At 42.7% G+C, this 13,495-nt stretch overlaps 2 long non-coding RNA genes across 2 annotated transcripts in view; one reads left to right on the top strand and one right to left on the bottom strand.

Annotated features, from left to right (window-relative positions):
- The window catches only part of LOC147147792 (uncharacterized), a 47,234-nt gene extending 33,980 nt beyond the window's left edge, over positions 1 to 13,254 (top strand). Inside the window, exons 2-3 of the long non-coding RNA XR_015086902.1 lie at positions 10,331 to 10,409; positions 12,747 to 13,254. This is a non-coding gene — a long non-coding RNA (uncharacterized LOC147147792). The remainder of the gene's footprint in view (positions 1 to 10,330; positions 10,410 to 12,746) is intronic.
- LOC147147793 (uncharacterized) lies at positions 1,340 to 8,445 on the bottom strand. Its single transcript, XR_015086937.1, has 3 exons — positions 8,412 to 8,445; positions 1,687 to 2,126; positions 1,340 to 1,575 (listed from the first exon to the last, which is right to left on the bottom strand). It is a non-coding gene; the product is annotated as an uncharacterized LOC147147793 (long non-coding RNA).
- Positions 13,255 to 13,495: the final 241 nt, after the last annotated feature.

Raw genomic sequence — 13,495 nt, 5'->3', positions numbered from 1 at the left:
CGTCAACCAACTTCAGCCTTCTCCGCCAGCCACCCCCCACTGAATGAAATTTGACACGAAAGACTCACCGTGGCATGGAATCCTCACTGCGTCCGTAGCCTATAGACGATTACATAGAAAAATGTGCTTACGCCTATGCTTAGTCAATCTATTGTTCTAAGCTTCCAGTCTATTGTTCATCACCTAAAAAACGGGCATGCGTCATAAGCGGATAGATGGAGCAGTCTGTCGGATAGGCGGAATGCCCAGGTCTGAAATTCAGTGTTCATTTGGGATCTTAATCGTGCTCCAAATGTTTTGTGTCCTGAGCAAATTAGAGCGAGAGCAAACGGATTTCACTGTGCCCTTGGACCAGGTACCTTACAAAAGATCGCTTGATTGAATAAAGGCTAACAAAATGTAGCACCTGAAAGGATACTCTGTTGTAGCACTGTACTTGGTATCATTTATTCAAATGTAGTTTACTGCAGCATGTGTAATTGTACACAACAGCAGGGGGTAGAGGTTATCTTTTTAAATACTAAAGACATTTCTTCAGAGGATTAGAGTAGACAAACCTCTTGTGCTAGAAGTGTATGGACTAGGTTCTGCTCCTAGCTAGTTTGCTTTTGTATGTTATACCATCCGTGTCATGAACAATAAAAAGTGAGTTTTACCTACACCATACTATTGCATGTCGAATGGCATCATGTAAAGGCTAAAGTAAAACACAGCAACATGATTTTAGGATTCAAATATACCGTACTTTTTCATATCTGCAGAGTAAAACTGGATGTGACAATCTGAAACAGTACCACTTCAAACCTCCGCTTATGTTTTTTTTAATGAGAAGGGAGCACAGCTTTTCAATCCTCTCATTATGTTTGTATCACATGGGAGCTATCAAACTGCATAATTTCAACCAGACTATTTTCAATTCCCTATGCTACTCAAATGAATTTCCTTGTTCTAAGTTAAACACTTAAAATAAATCTGACGTTAAAACTAGGGATAGACTGATATGGGTTTTCCAGGGCTGATATGATACCGATTATTAGTAGTCCAGGTGGCCGATAACCGATATTTGAAGCCGATATTAATATGCATAAAAAAGGAAAAAATTGGCGTATAACTTTAGAATAATAAAAACTCCAGCTTTTCACTGTTTATATGACTTTAAGCACATGTTTATTAAACAGCTTTTGTGATGTGCAATATGTTAAAGTTGTTTTATATCTTAGAAAATGGACAACTTAGTTTTAAAATTCTAACAAAATGTACAGGGAGCTCCCAAGCTCAGCAGCATGTCTTATAAAGTTGAATTAAAACATACAATTAAATACAGCATCTCCTTTAAGTTTACATAGTAATAGTTTCCCCAAAATTCAATATACTGTAATACAAATATTCATCTTTCACGTATCACCTATTATCTTTGTTTTAAAGTTCAAAAACAAAAAATCCTCAACGCAGCAACTGGCCAGCGGCAAAATGAACATCTCATCATGGGACTGTCTTCTCTCCGTTTCTTTTTGTGGGTGTTCCTTTATTCTTGTGTATCTCATATGCAGCTGCCGTCTTCTTCATCCTGGGTTTCTGTGGCAGAAAGTCGTGACACAAGCACAGCCATTACTGACTTTCACTCGCAGTGCTCTACCATGAATTTCTGAATCAGCTTTAATGTGGCTTACAAACACAGACACTCACTTTTTATTCCCTATCAATTTTATCAGCAACCTTATTTCAAGTTGTTCAGCCTTTCTCCGTAGCCATGGAGAGAGCATCGGGCTTCACGTTCCGGGACCCACGACGGTAGGTGAGGGCGAAGTCAAAGCGCGGAGGAAGGCCTGACGAGCCTGGCGAGAGTTCAGCCTTTTGGCGGAGCGGAGGTAGGACAGGTTTTTATGGTCAGTCCAAACAATAAAGAGCTGGGCTGCCCCCTTCAGCCAATGCCGCCACTCCTGAAGAGCCAGAACCACCGCCAGCAGTTCAGTTTCCCATATCATAATTGCGCTTGGCTGGGGTGACGCGTCTGGAGAATTAAGCACAGGGGTGCAGTTTCTGGTCCGCAGGCAGGCGCTGGTAGAGCACGGCCCCCACTCCTGAATCTGACACGTCTACCTCCACCACAAACCGCTGCTCGGGATCTGGGTAAATAAGAACAGGGGTGTTTACAAAAAGATCCCTCAGTTGGTCTAAAGCACCCTAAGTGTCAGTGGACCATGTGAAGCGAAGTTTGCTGGAGGTCAGCTTTGTAAGAGGTGCTGCGATGCTGCTATAGTTGCGAATGAACTGGCGGAAAAATTGGTGAACCCAAGAAAACGCTGTAGCTGCTTGCGACTGGTGGGAACTGGCCATCATCTGACTGCTTCGATTTTTGCAGGATCAGCTCTGAGGTGCCCTTTTTCCACTACGTAGCATAAAGAATTTAACCGTGGAAACGCTAAACTCACATTTCTCTGCCATAACTTATTTTCCAAAAGCCTCCTGAGAACATCCTTCACGTGGTCCACATGCTCCTTCTGCGAGCGAGAAAACACAAGGATGTCCTCTTGGTATACAAATACTGTCTTGTTCAGCAAGTCTCTCAGTACATCATTCACCAGGGATTGGAAGACTGCCGGAGTGTTTGTGAGGCCAAAGGGTACTCGAAGTAGCCCAAATGGGTATTTAAGGCAGTCTTCCATTCATCACCCTCACGGATTCTTACCAGGTGATAGGCGTTACGCAAGTCCAATTTGGGGAATACAGTTACGTCATGAAGAGGACTAAATGCAGAGTCAAGAAGAGGCAGAGGGTACTTCTTTTTTACTGTAATAGAATTTAGGACTGTGTAGTCAATGCAGGGACGCAGGGTTCCGTCTTTCTTCCCTACAAAGAAAAACCCTGCGCCCGCGGGAGACGAGGGAGGTCTTATGAACCCTGCCGCTAGTGATTCATTAATGTATTTCTCCATAGCTTCCCGTTCTGGTTTGGTCAAGTTGTATAGTCTGTGGCTTGGGAGCGGAGCCCCTGGAAGCAAGTCGATACTGCAGTCATAGGGCCGGTGCGGTGGGAGGGAACGCGCTTAGTCCTGATTAACAACCACTTTTAGGTCATGGTAGTCGCTGGGGACGTTGCTCATGTCAATGACCTCTGAGGTGCAGGTGGAACTGGGGACTCTGACGGGTATTGCCGACTTCAGACAGTGGAAATGGCAATGGTTGCTCCAGTCCCTAATAGTTCCTGTGGACCAGTCTATGTGAGGACTGTGCAACTTTAACCAGAGTATCCCTAAAATCACAGGTGTGAGTGGGGAAGTTATTGCATAGAACTCAGCTATTTCTTGGTGGTTACTGGACAGGACCAGGTCAAGGGGCGTGGTACTTCTTTGAGGAGGCTTCCATCTACTGCTACTACCCGCTTGGGGGAAGATAGCGGGGTCAGTGGGAGGGAGTCAGTGTCTATGAAATTGTCATCAGCCAATTAGTCAATTAGCACGTGGACCGGCAACGAACGTTGCGATTCGTGAATCATACCTGGTACACGTGTTTGGGAGGAAGAAAGGGAAGAGATCCGGCTCACCAAGGCCTCCCGTCTTACTGGTGAGCCCCGTCTTCTGGCAGTTTGGAACAGCTGGTAATGTAGTGACCTCCCTGGCCACAGTAGAAGCATAGTTGATTCTTCATATGCCGTTGTCGCTCAGCAGGGGTGAGTCGGGCCCTTCCCAACTGCATGGGTTCCGCGGGGGAAGTTGCGCTGGGTTGATGCTGGAGAGCGTTGATGGCTGAAGAGAAGGTGAAGTTGCCCGCGTTTGCTGTGCTGAGCGATGAGGCCGGAGGGTGGCGAGCTCAGCATGTCTTCTGCCTCCATCTCTCCCTAAGCCTGTTGTCTATGCGCGTGGCTAATTTTACCAGTGAGTGAGCCACACTCCTCTCTCACCGGCATCTCATCTAAAACCTCCCCAGCCAACCCCCTTCGAAAAATTGCTTGCAGGTCTAAGTCCCCCCAGCCACTTTTGGCTGCTAGAATTTGGAAGTTAACAGCATATTGGGAGACCGTCTGACTGCCCTGATGTAGGTCCAGCAGTTGTCCGACGGCTTCCTTACCCTGCACTGGGTGGTCGAAAATACGCTTAATTTCTTCAGTGAACTCTTTGTAGTCCGTCAACAACTCTGATTCTTGCTCTGTAATGGCTAAGGCCCAGGCGGCTGCCTGTCCAGTCAATAAACTCATGATGAAGGCTTTTTTAGACTGGGTGGTAGCATAAGTGCTAGGCTGCTGGTTAAACACTTACGTACATTGCAATAAAAATTGTGCGCATGTACCCAAGTCTCCCAAATACCTAGCCGTGATCGGAATAAATGGCTCTCGGGGAGATGTTGGGGAAGGGAGAGGAGCGGCAGCCTGCTGGGAGGACACAGGACCTGAGGAGCCAGATGATTGTTGACGGCCGCCAGCTGTTCACTCATCCGGGCCACATTGGTGGAGAGTTGCTGCAGGTGGTCCAACACTTGTCGCAATGTGGTTTCATGTTGGCCGACCAGTGTTCCTTGCGCTGAGAGCGCAAGCTTGAAACGCTCAGTCTCTGCTGGGTCCATTCTGTACTTTGGCCAGATGATTCTGTTACGTGCCGTGCCGTAAGGCAATTAAAAGGCCAGGACCAAGGAGACAGAGAGCAGTATTCCAAAAAAGGTAACATTTATTTTGGCACAAAGTAACAACACAAAATCAACGGGTTCAAAAGTAGCGAAAACTAATATATATTCAGGAAAACAAAGTAGCAACTGAGAATCACCTTGCTCAGGGAAATACATTTAAACAACAAAAGGGAGTAACTAAGATCACCAGGTGTTGTCAACTCAAGAGCTGGAGCGCATGGAAGGAGGGATTCAACAGCAAGGCGCATGGAGGTCAAGTAATCATCTGGCACAGCAGTAAGGGGAGAAGCTGGTTAAATAGTTCAATTTAATTAGTCTGATGCAGTTCAGGTGAGTGTGTGAGTCTCTGCTGCCAGAGTTAAGCTCCCCCTACTGCCACCCTCCAGCACTGCACAGAGAAGGAAGGGGAGAAAGAGAAACTGCGGCGCAACACAGCAACAGCGAACACGGACCATGACAGAAAAGTATGAAAGAGGGATGCGTTTGGTTGATCTCGCCAAAGAATATGATCGTAATGTATCGACAGTCGCCACGTTATTAAATCAGTTCCTTACAAAACGCCAGGCAAAAAACACTTCTGAGAGAGAACATGAAACAAAGAGGGCAAAAAGCGATGAGGACAGCAATTAAAAGGTAAATGACCATCATTTTTATTTCTTACTCCATTCTTAGTTTTTTTTACATTATACACAACTCTCATTTATTGTGCAATAATCTAATTGTAAAATGTGTTTGTTACATGTTTTCATGCATTTGTATGCTTTATAAAACATTTATGTCTCAATATTGGGGGGCTTGGATTTTTTTTTTACATGGAAAAGGCGTCTCTACTTACAAAATGTTCTACTTAAGAAATTTCTTCCAGAGCCAATTAATTTCATAAGTAGAGGTACCACTGTAATAGCACATTTAATACACGAGGTAACTTGATGTGTTTTGCACGGAATTAAAATTGCTCTAAATTCAAGTTATTTACACTTAAGGCATGTGTAGAGTGACTGATAGTGAGCAGAGCTGCTGCTTCACTTGTGTTTGTATTAGTGTTGTTCCGATACCGACTACTGGTATCGGTAAGTATCCCGATACCACATTAAAACACTGGTATTGGTATCTGCGAGTACTTACAAATAACGTGCCGATGCCATTTCCCGATGCTGTACTAGTAAAGAACGTTGAATGCAGCGCTTTGTATCTTGCTCACTGCTGCTTTTTCATGATTGTGTGGGTGTGTGTGTGTGTGTGTGTGTGTGTGTGGTGGGGGGGGGGCAGTGGGGTACAGGAGGTATAATGTCGGCGATATTTAACTACTTCAACATAGAAACTCCAGCTAGAGCGAATGTTGCAAGAGGCGGGACCAAAGTGGCCAGGTTCAATAGGTTAAACCTGATGCAACATTTGAGAACGAAACATGTGAACGAGCACCAAGAGCTGGCGGTGGCGGCGGCAGCAAACATTAACAAGGGGAATTGACTGAACAACAAACCCTGCTCAATTTACATTGAATGCAGCGCTTTGTATCTTGCTCACTCACGACACTGGTGTGTGCTGACTGTTCAGTATTAGGCATCGCTATTGGCCCAGAGTGGACACTCTTAACCAATGGCGGGGCTGCTTTTTCATGTTGAGAGAAAAAAAACAGTGAGGTCTTGAAACACAGTGCTCTTGCTCAACTCTCGAAGCAACAAGCCAGCAGCTTTGACTGCTGATTGGCTGTTACCCACAGCACGCGCAGCCAATCAGATGGTGCTGTGGGCGGGTCAATGCCGGACACATTCACAGCCTCAGGAGGCAGCAGACAGAGACGTGCGCAGCGGCTATGAGAGCCAAAATGATACGTTTTTAATTGATCGCATATCGGCCACAAAATTAATAAAAAAGACCGATGCCGATAATCGCCAAAATGCCAATTATCGGCCCATCTCTAGTTAAAACTTGATGCCATTAAAATATGACTAGATGCTGAACTTTACGGCTTGTGCAGTCAGGCAGTTATCGAGGTGTACTATTAATGTCTCTTGATTGAATGCTGAGGAATACTAACATTCTAATCAGCACCCACAATGAAAATTCTCCTCTGAAGAGGAGTACCATATGTAACACTATTGGGCTAGGGCTCAAAGGACTGACTACCGCCAAGGTGTTTTATGTGAGGCATACAGAATAGGATCGACCATGGGGCCACAGAGTGAGAATAATTGCACAAGACACCTGAAATAAGTTTCAAGAAATATATTTAAGATATTTTAAATAATATCAATCACAAAGAGATATTATAATATATAGAGCTATAAAAAGACGAATTGTCTATAAATAAAATCAGATATAATTGACAAACAAACAAAAAAAAATATATAATAACTTGGAAAAAAAATCTTCAAAGCTGTGAATGTCCAGTTCAATGCCACTTCACAGCAGTGGTTGGATAGCTCACCATCAAATTTCAGAATTGCATAGTGGAAAAAAAACCATGACCTAAAACAATGCCAAAATTGCAATTAGCACAACAAATCCAGTTTAAACATTAGCTCACTGTCTGAAAATAAAACAATAAATGCTATAATTCATTGTAGCAATTGTTTTACAATCATAAGAATATATATTCACATCAAATCATTTAACATGAATTTGAATTGAAATACCAAAACAATTGTAAACATAAGCTCACATTGCAAAAGCAAATTTCATTAAAAAATTCAAGCGTATAGTGCATTTAAATCAAATAGTTAGCTCAAAGCTAAATTGAAGACCATGTTCTTAAAATAATATTGTGCAACAGGGTTTTGTTTTGTTTTTTGTCAGTAGGCTAAAAACACAAAATCAAATAGCTTGATTGGCATTAGAATCAATAAATTCAAAAGCGCCACAAATGTCCAATCTAATTCGGCATGGATAATTACACAATGATTTAAACCATTAAGCTCTGCTAGTAATTTAACATAGGTGTTCAATTATTCAATAAAAGAAGGAATAAGTTGGCTGTGTTGACCGGATTTGAGTGGGCTAGTTTGAGTTGACTAAAGCTAGCTCTACAGTTATTGCTCATTCCTTCACCCAACAAAGCACAATACAATTAGGCAAAAAAATGTTTGGCTTTGACTCACCAACGAGCTGATGGATGTCAAGGTTAACACAAAATGCCAGGAGGTTTATTGAGGACGGGTCTGTGACAGTACAAAAATGATTAAGTGACAAAACTACAACAATGATGTTGAGTGGACCAACAAGGTTTTAGTTACTCAGTAAGTAGTTACTAAGTAGTAAGTAGTAGTAGTAGTTACTGAGTAAAGCCTTTCCAATTAGAGCAGAGTTGCTGTGAAGAGCTCAAATTGATCCACCTTCCCAATGGTTTTAAATTCACGCCAACCTGAAACCAAGTCACTGCAAGCAGTGCGCTAAGCCAGCCACTGAGGAGGAGAAGAGAGAAGCAAGGAGGTAGAGGGCTCTTAAGGCCCTGATACACCAAAAGACGCTGGCCAACAGTGACAGACGCTTACCCCCTGTGGCGTCCAGCCGGCTGTCGGCACGTCACGCTGGAGGAACACACCGCAACGACAGACAGCGACGCTGACCATTAAAGTACCTTCTGCGCATGCATAAGATATAATACCCTTCCATACCATCGGCGGGGGTAGTCTCCATTTCTCATGGTTAGAAAACCCCAACCAGAAAGCTGTTGGCCGGGGGCGGTTTATAAAAACGTAAACAATGCATTCAGCTCTATTCTTCGCTCACGATGAACTCCCACGCGAAGTAAACCATTACGTTCTTGACACAGTATTGTGAAATACTTACATTGTCAACCCTCGCTCTTGTACTTCCAAGAAGATTAAGGCAGCGGAGGTGAGCTCACTGTTTTTCCGCATTTGTCACTTCCCGTTGGTGCTCCGCCCGCTGATTTGCTAGCTAACAGCCAATCAGAGTGACCAAATGTCACGACTGGTGATTCAACATACGTAAACGCCCCCAAGACGCTTACAGAGGGGTTGCGACACTACGACGGTGGCCACTACACTAAACAGACGGCTCTTGAAGACGCCACGACGCTTCACGACCTCCGACGACGGTTTGGTGTATCAGGGCCTTTAAAGAGACAAGCCCTCTAACTCAAATGCAAAAACCAGCTGGCACCAATTATCTGGTCATCACCTCAGCTGGCTCTAGATCACCCGACAACACATATTTGTTGATTTTTTTTTTTAAATGGTCCCACTCCATTGTATTCATTCAGTTCAACTAAATGTGTAGAGTGCAACGGACTGAAATCCATTGACCACTTTACAAACCACTTCTGCAAAAAAAATAGAAATCCTAATCAAAAGTATATATTTTCTACTGTTTATCCTCATTAGGGTCATGGGTGTGCTGTAGCCTATCCCAGTTGACTCCCTAGACCAGCCAATTACAGGTCAAAGCAATATATATGTTTACGTTGCAGGTCTTGTACCCTTTTTGGTTTGAGTATCAATATCTGATTTGTGACTGTATTAACACTACATTTACCTTCAAGTGAGCCACATAATGACATCATCAGCCCTCACGGTTGGCTGTCAGGTCGAACAAGTAGTCTGGGATGCCAAAAATGCACAGATCATCCTTAGTGCAGTCTTTGCAATGCATCTTTGGTCTTCCTCTAGATTGCTTGCCATCAGCTAATTCCACAAAAAGTAGCGTTGAAGGGAGCGCCTATTGCTATCCATCCTGCAGACATGACCAAGCCAATGGCTTGGCAATCGGTTTGACCTGATGTTTGCATCGATGGAGTTACAGGTGGTCCTCTTCAACACTTCTGCATTTGTGATGTGTGGCCACCACCAGATCTTGATGATGTTTTAGCATGGATGTTGACAGCACGGTGTTTCATCGCTGCGCCGCTGCAGTACATACACAATGGATGAGTTGGTTGATTGCACACTCTGCTGCAATACAGTAAGTAATACCTGAAAAGGCCTGTAAGAGAAACTTAGTATACTTAAAAAAATGCTTCATGAATGTATCTTCTAGATATGCTGCCATATGTTAATTTTATTTGCCGTTGTAACCCACATTATTAAAAATAATACTGTATGTATAGGCCAATACATATTATTGGAGCATTTTATGCTCTCGTAACATCCTACACTAGTATTTTTCAAACCACTTGCTTGAGGCATATCCCCTGCTGTGAGTGTGGTTCTACTAAAGGTTTCTTCCATTTATGAGTTTTTCCGCCCCACTGTTGCCAAGTGCTTGCTCATGTGGGGATTGGTCGGGTTGTTCTAAATATGTAAGGAGCAAAGTCCAAGATCTGTTCAGTTTAAAGGAAAAAGCCCCAACATAATTGCTGGTTTGATTTGGCGTTATATACCGGTAGTAATATTTTACTGAGTGATTCCTGCAACACACAAACAAAATGCTTGATCAGTCAAACACAAACTCGCACATTGCACTTGTACAGTACACATTGAGCTTTGCACAAAAACAGCATACTGTGTATTCATCTCCCGCTTATGCTTAGTTGCAAAAAAAAAAGTGTAAGAAGCATGCATGACGCAATCTTGAGAGCTCTTGCTGTAGGCTGGTATAGTAGTTTACGGAAATGCGTTGGGCAAAGGGATTAGATTAAAGTCGGACGTGGAAAGTAATAGCGTGTCAGATTGCTGAGAGGAAACGCCTAATGGTCTACACTTGAATATTTTATGTCTTATTACTGCTCCTTTCTGTTTTCTGCTCAGGACAAGTATGGAGAGAGGCTGCATATTTCATGGCCATAAGAGTTATTAGATTAATGAGCAGAGCGCCAAGAGTGTGTAGGTGAGTTATGGTGATTTATGGTTGCTTGTTGTGTTAGTGTGCCTCTTTCTTCTAAACTGTGCAAATAAAGCGAGCCTACTGCTCCCGTTATTGTATTGTTGTCCAAAGACAGCAAGCAATGGCAATGCAAACGAGTCAACACATAGTAGCTTAATAATGATGAGCACACTTCTCCATTGCAATTTACATTTACGAAGCATTACATCGCATCTCAACTGATAAATTTTGCACAGCATAAACTATTAAATATGTATAAGCCGATAGGCGGTATTTTTGTACGGAAAATTTGGATTTTGTCATGCAGTAATGCCAATCAAATCATAAAATTGCCATTATGAAAGTTTAGCGAACCAGATTTATGTGCCCCCACCTCTTCCCTCCCCCTTTGGTCCAGACTAGTGAAAACAGCCAAACTTTGAGTTTCTGAAGAGTTTTACTCTCACAAGGTTGAATAAAGACATGGGTTTCATAACAGTGTAGTATATATAATGGTTCAGTATTGTGTCACGGAATCTTCTTTGGAAAATGTCTCAAAACAAGATGATCCTGGACAAATGGTCCTTAATTCAGTACTTACATGTTGCAGATACTACTAGCAAACGAGAACAAGGATTTTCAATATACAGTGATCCCTCGCTACTTCGCGCTTCAACTTTCGCGCCCTCAGTGCATTGCGGATTTTTCAGAAGCATTCATAAATTAAAAATGAAACAACACAGCCATATTGGGAGCTAAACTGCAGAAAGACGCATTGTTTCAAAGATATGAGTTGACTCGGAGACTTTGTACATACCCGCAGGCTCTCATAAAAGGCAGTGACTGGTTCCCAGCGCGAGATCGACCAACGAGAGTACACGTGGATTTAATTTTTCCACACACTGTACTGTATGTGAGCTGAGCTGCGCGTCATCGCATCCTCTCGCTTAGTCTCGTCCACTATTCAAATGTGCCGTTGTTTTAGTCAGAGTCAAGCCGGATACTTTCTCCTCCATATTTGTAATGACGTGTTTGTAAAGTTTTGTAAAAATCAGATAGTACAGTACAACTGCTGTGTTTACAATTGATGAGCGCAGCACAGCGCGCTCCCGGCCGACCAGCGGCATGGACAACTTAAGACATCGCCAAATAAAGTGTGAAAGTGCGTGTTATTTTTGTTTTAGGTTGTCTTAAAACTGCTTAATTTAACTACAATCCCGCGTTACATTTTATCCAAAGGACTTTATTGATGTTGTTGTGCAAAGATAAAGTTAATGCATGATCCCCGGCGGCCATGCTTCTTCATTTAAATGAAGTAGGAGGAGAAGAAAAAGAAAAAGCAGGCGAAGAAGAATGAGGGAAGAAGAAGAAGAAGAAGAAGCGGCCGCTTTTACTTTCACTTTTCACGACGGCGACATGCAATTTAAAGTGCAGGATTGGATAAATTATACTGTGGCATTCTAGTTAAGGTAAGTCAATTTTATGATAAAAATTAAAACTTTAAAGTAGTTTTTAGCGAACGTTCCGTCGTGCTCGTCAGCTGCAGCGGTCGGTCGAAGCTAAATTCTGATCACAGCCTGCAACCTTGGTATTTATATTCTTCATTTAGCATTTTTATAGTTAAATTGATTGTTTAACAAGTATTTAGAAGTGTGGGAACCATGTTGGGGTTCGCAACAGCGTAACAAGAGGCGCAAATCCCCCAAAATAAAACTGTACAATAAATATCATATAAAATAATAATCATAATCATAAGTCCGACTCTACTTTGCGGGTTTCACTTATCGCAGTGGGTTCTGTCCCCCCATTAACCGCAATGAATGAGGGAGCCCTGTAAATCCATCAGTAGAGCAGTCAGTATAATTCTAATTGAAAATTCTATTTTTAAAATTTTTTTAACTCAACCATGTCAGTGCTCTATGTAGTGTTTCTAAAACCTTAGTGAGCCGTCCATTTTACTTAATAAAAATCTCAAATCACAACACCAAACGAAAATGTCATAAAAAGTATGAATACTGAGATAATTATCTTGTTTCTATTTAACAAAAAATGGATTTACTCAGTGGGAAATCTGGGCTTGTTTAATTGAACACAAGGGTAACATCCTTGCACAAAGTCATGACTTACTCTATTAAATGAATGGTGGATACACAGCTTTATTGCACAGTACCTTCTTCCATCTAATGGAAGAGCATTTAATTGGTATAAACAGATAAATATATTTCATACACCCACCAACAAACCAAAAAATGTCCCCTTCAATGTAATTGCCCTTGGTGTGCTGTACATAATATGACTTCATCTCTCTACAGGCCTTTAACCTTTTCCCTCATGCACTAATATACATAGCTTCTGTGTCAGGTTCTCAAGCACTGAGCAGAGTAAACGATGAGGTCAATGAGACCGGACTTGCTAGACAGAGTCATCACTTGTGATGAGTCACGGCGCTTCGAGTAAAACACAAAGACGAAACGTCAGAGCCTTCAGTGATGTCACCAAGGATGAAGAAAGTAAGACAGTCCAAGTCTAGTCAAAGTCATTTTGATTGCTTTCTCCAATGTGATGGGCGTCGCCCACTGCGAGATCTTGCCACAGGGCCAGAAAATCATATCCAAGACATCCTTCATTCAAATGTGCGAGAAGAGGCGAGTGCTGTGCTAGGGTAAACCGTGGCTATTCACTGCGACAACACGCCTGCTCTCAACGCACCAAGCATCCGGAAGTTCCTGGCAGAGAAGAACATCGTCAAGCCCAAGGGGACCCATTGTAAAGATGTTGCGCTACAGACGTTTATGGAAGAATCCTTACAGGAGTGCATGAAGGCGTGGCAGAGAATCTGGAAAAGTATGTTAGACTCAGGGGGATTACTTGGAAAGGAGAAACTTGCAGTTTGGATTTGTAATACGTTTGTGACACCAGTCTTGGAATGTTTGTGATGCACCTCATTTACTTCTCATTAATAAATGGCATTTTCCTGACAAATTAAGATAAATTGAATAATACCACTGTTGAGCTCTCATGGCATCCTGCTTGGGAATCCCTGCTCTAATGGGTATAAACCACAGTGTTTTTAAGAAAACAAAATGAGAATGGCTGGTGGTCGGCATGCA

This window comes from Filicampus tigris, chromosome 5 (genome assembly GCF_054856515.1).
Source record: "Filicampus tigris isolate MCC_2025a chromosome 5, RoL_Ftig_1.0, whole genome shotgun sequence".
NCBI classification, from domain to species: domain Eukaryota; kingdom Metazoa; phylum Chordata; class Actinopteri; order Syngnathiformes; family Syngnathidae; genus Filicampus; species Filicampus tigris.
The sequence above is the reverse complement of the archived record's forward strand: the minus strand, read 5'-3'. Positions and strand labels throughout refer to the sequence as shown.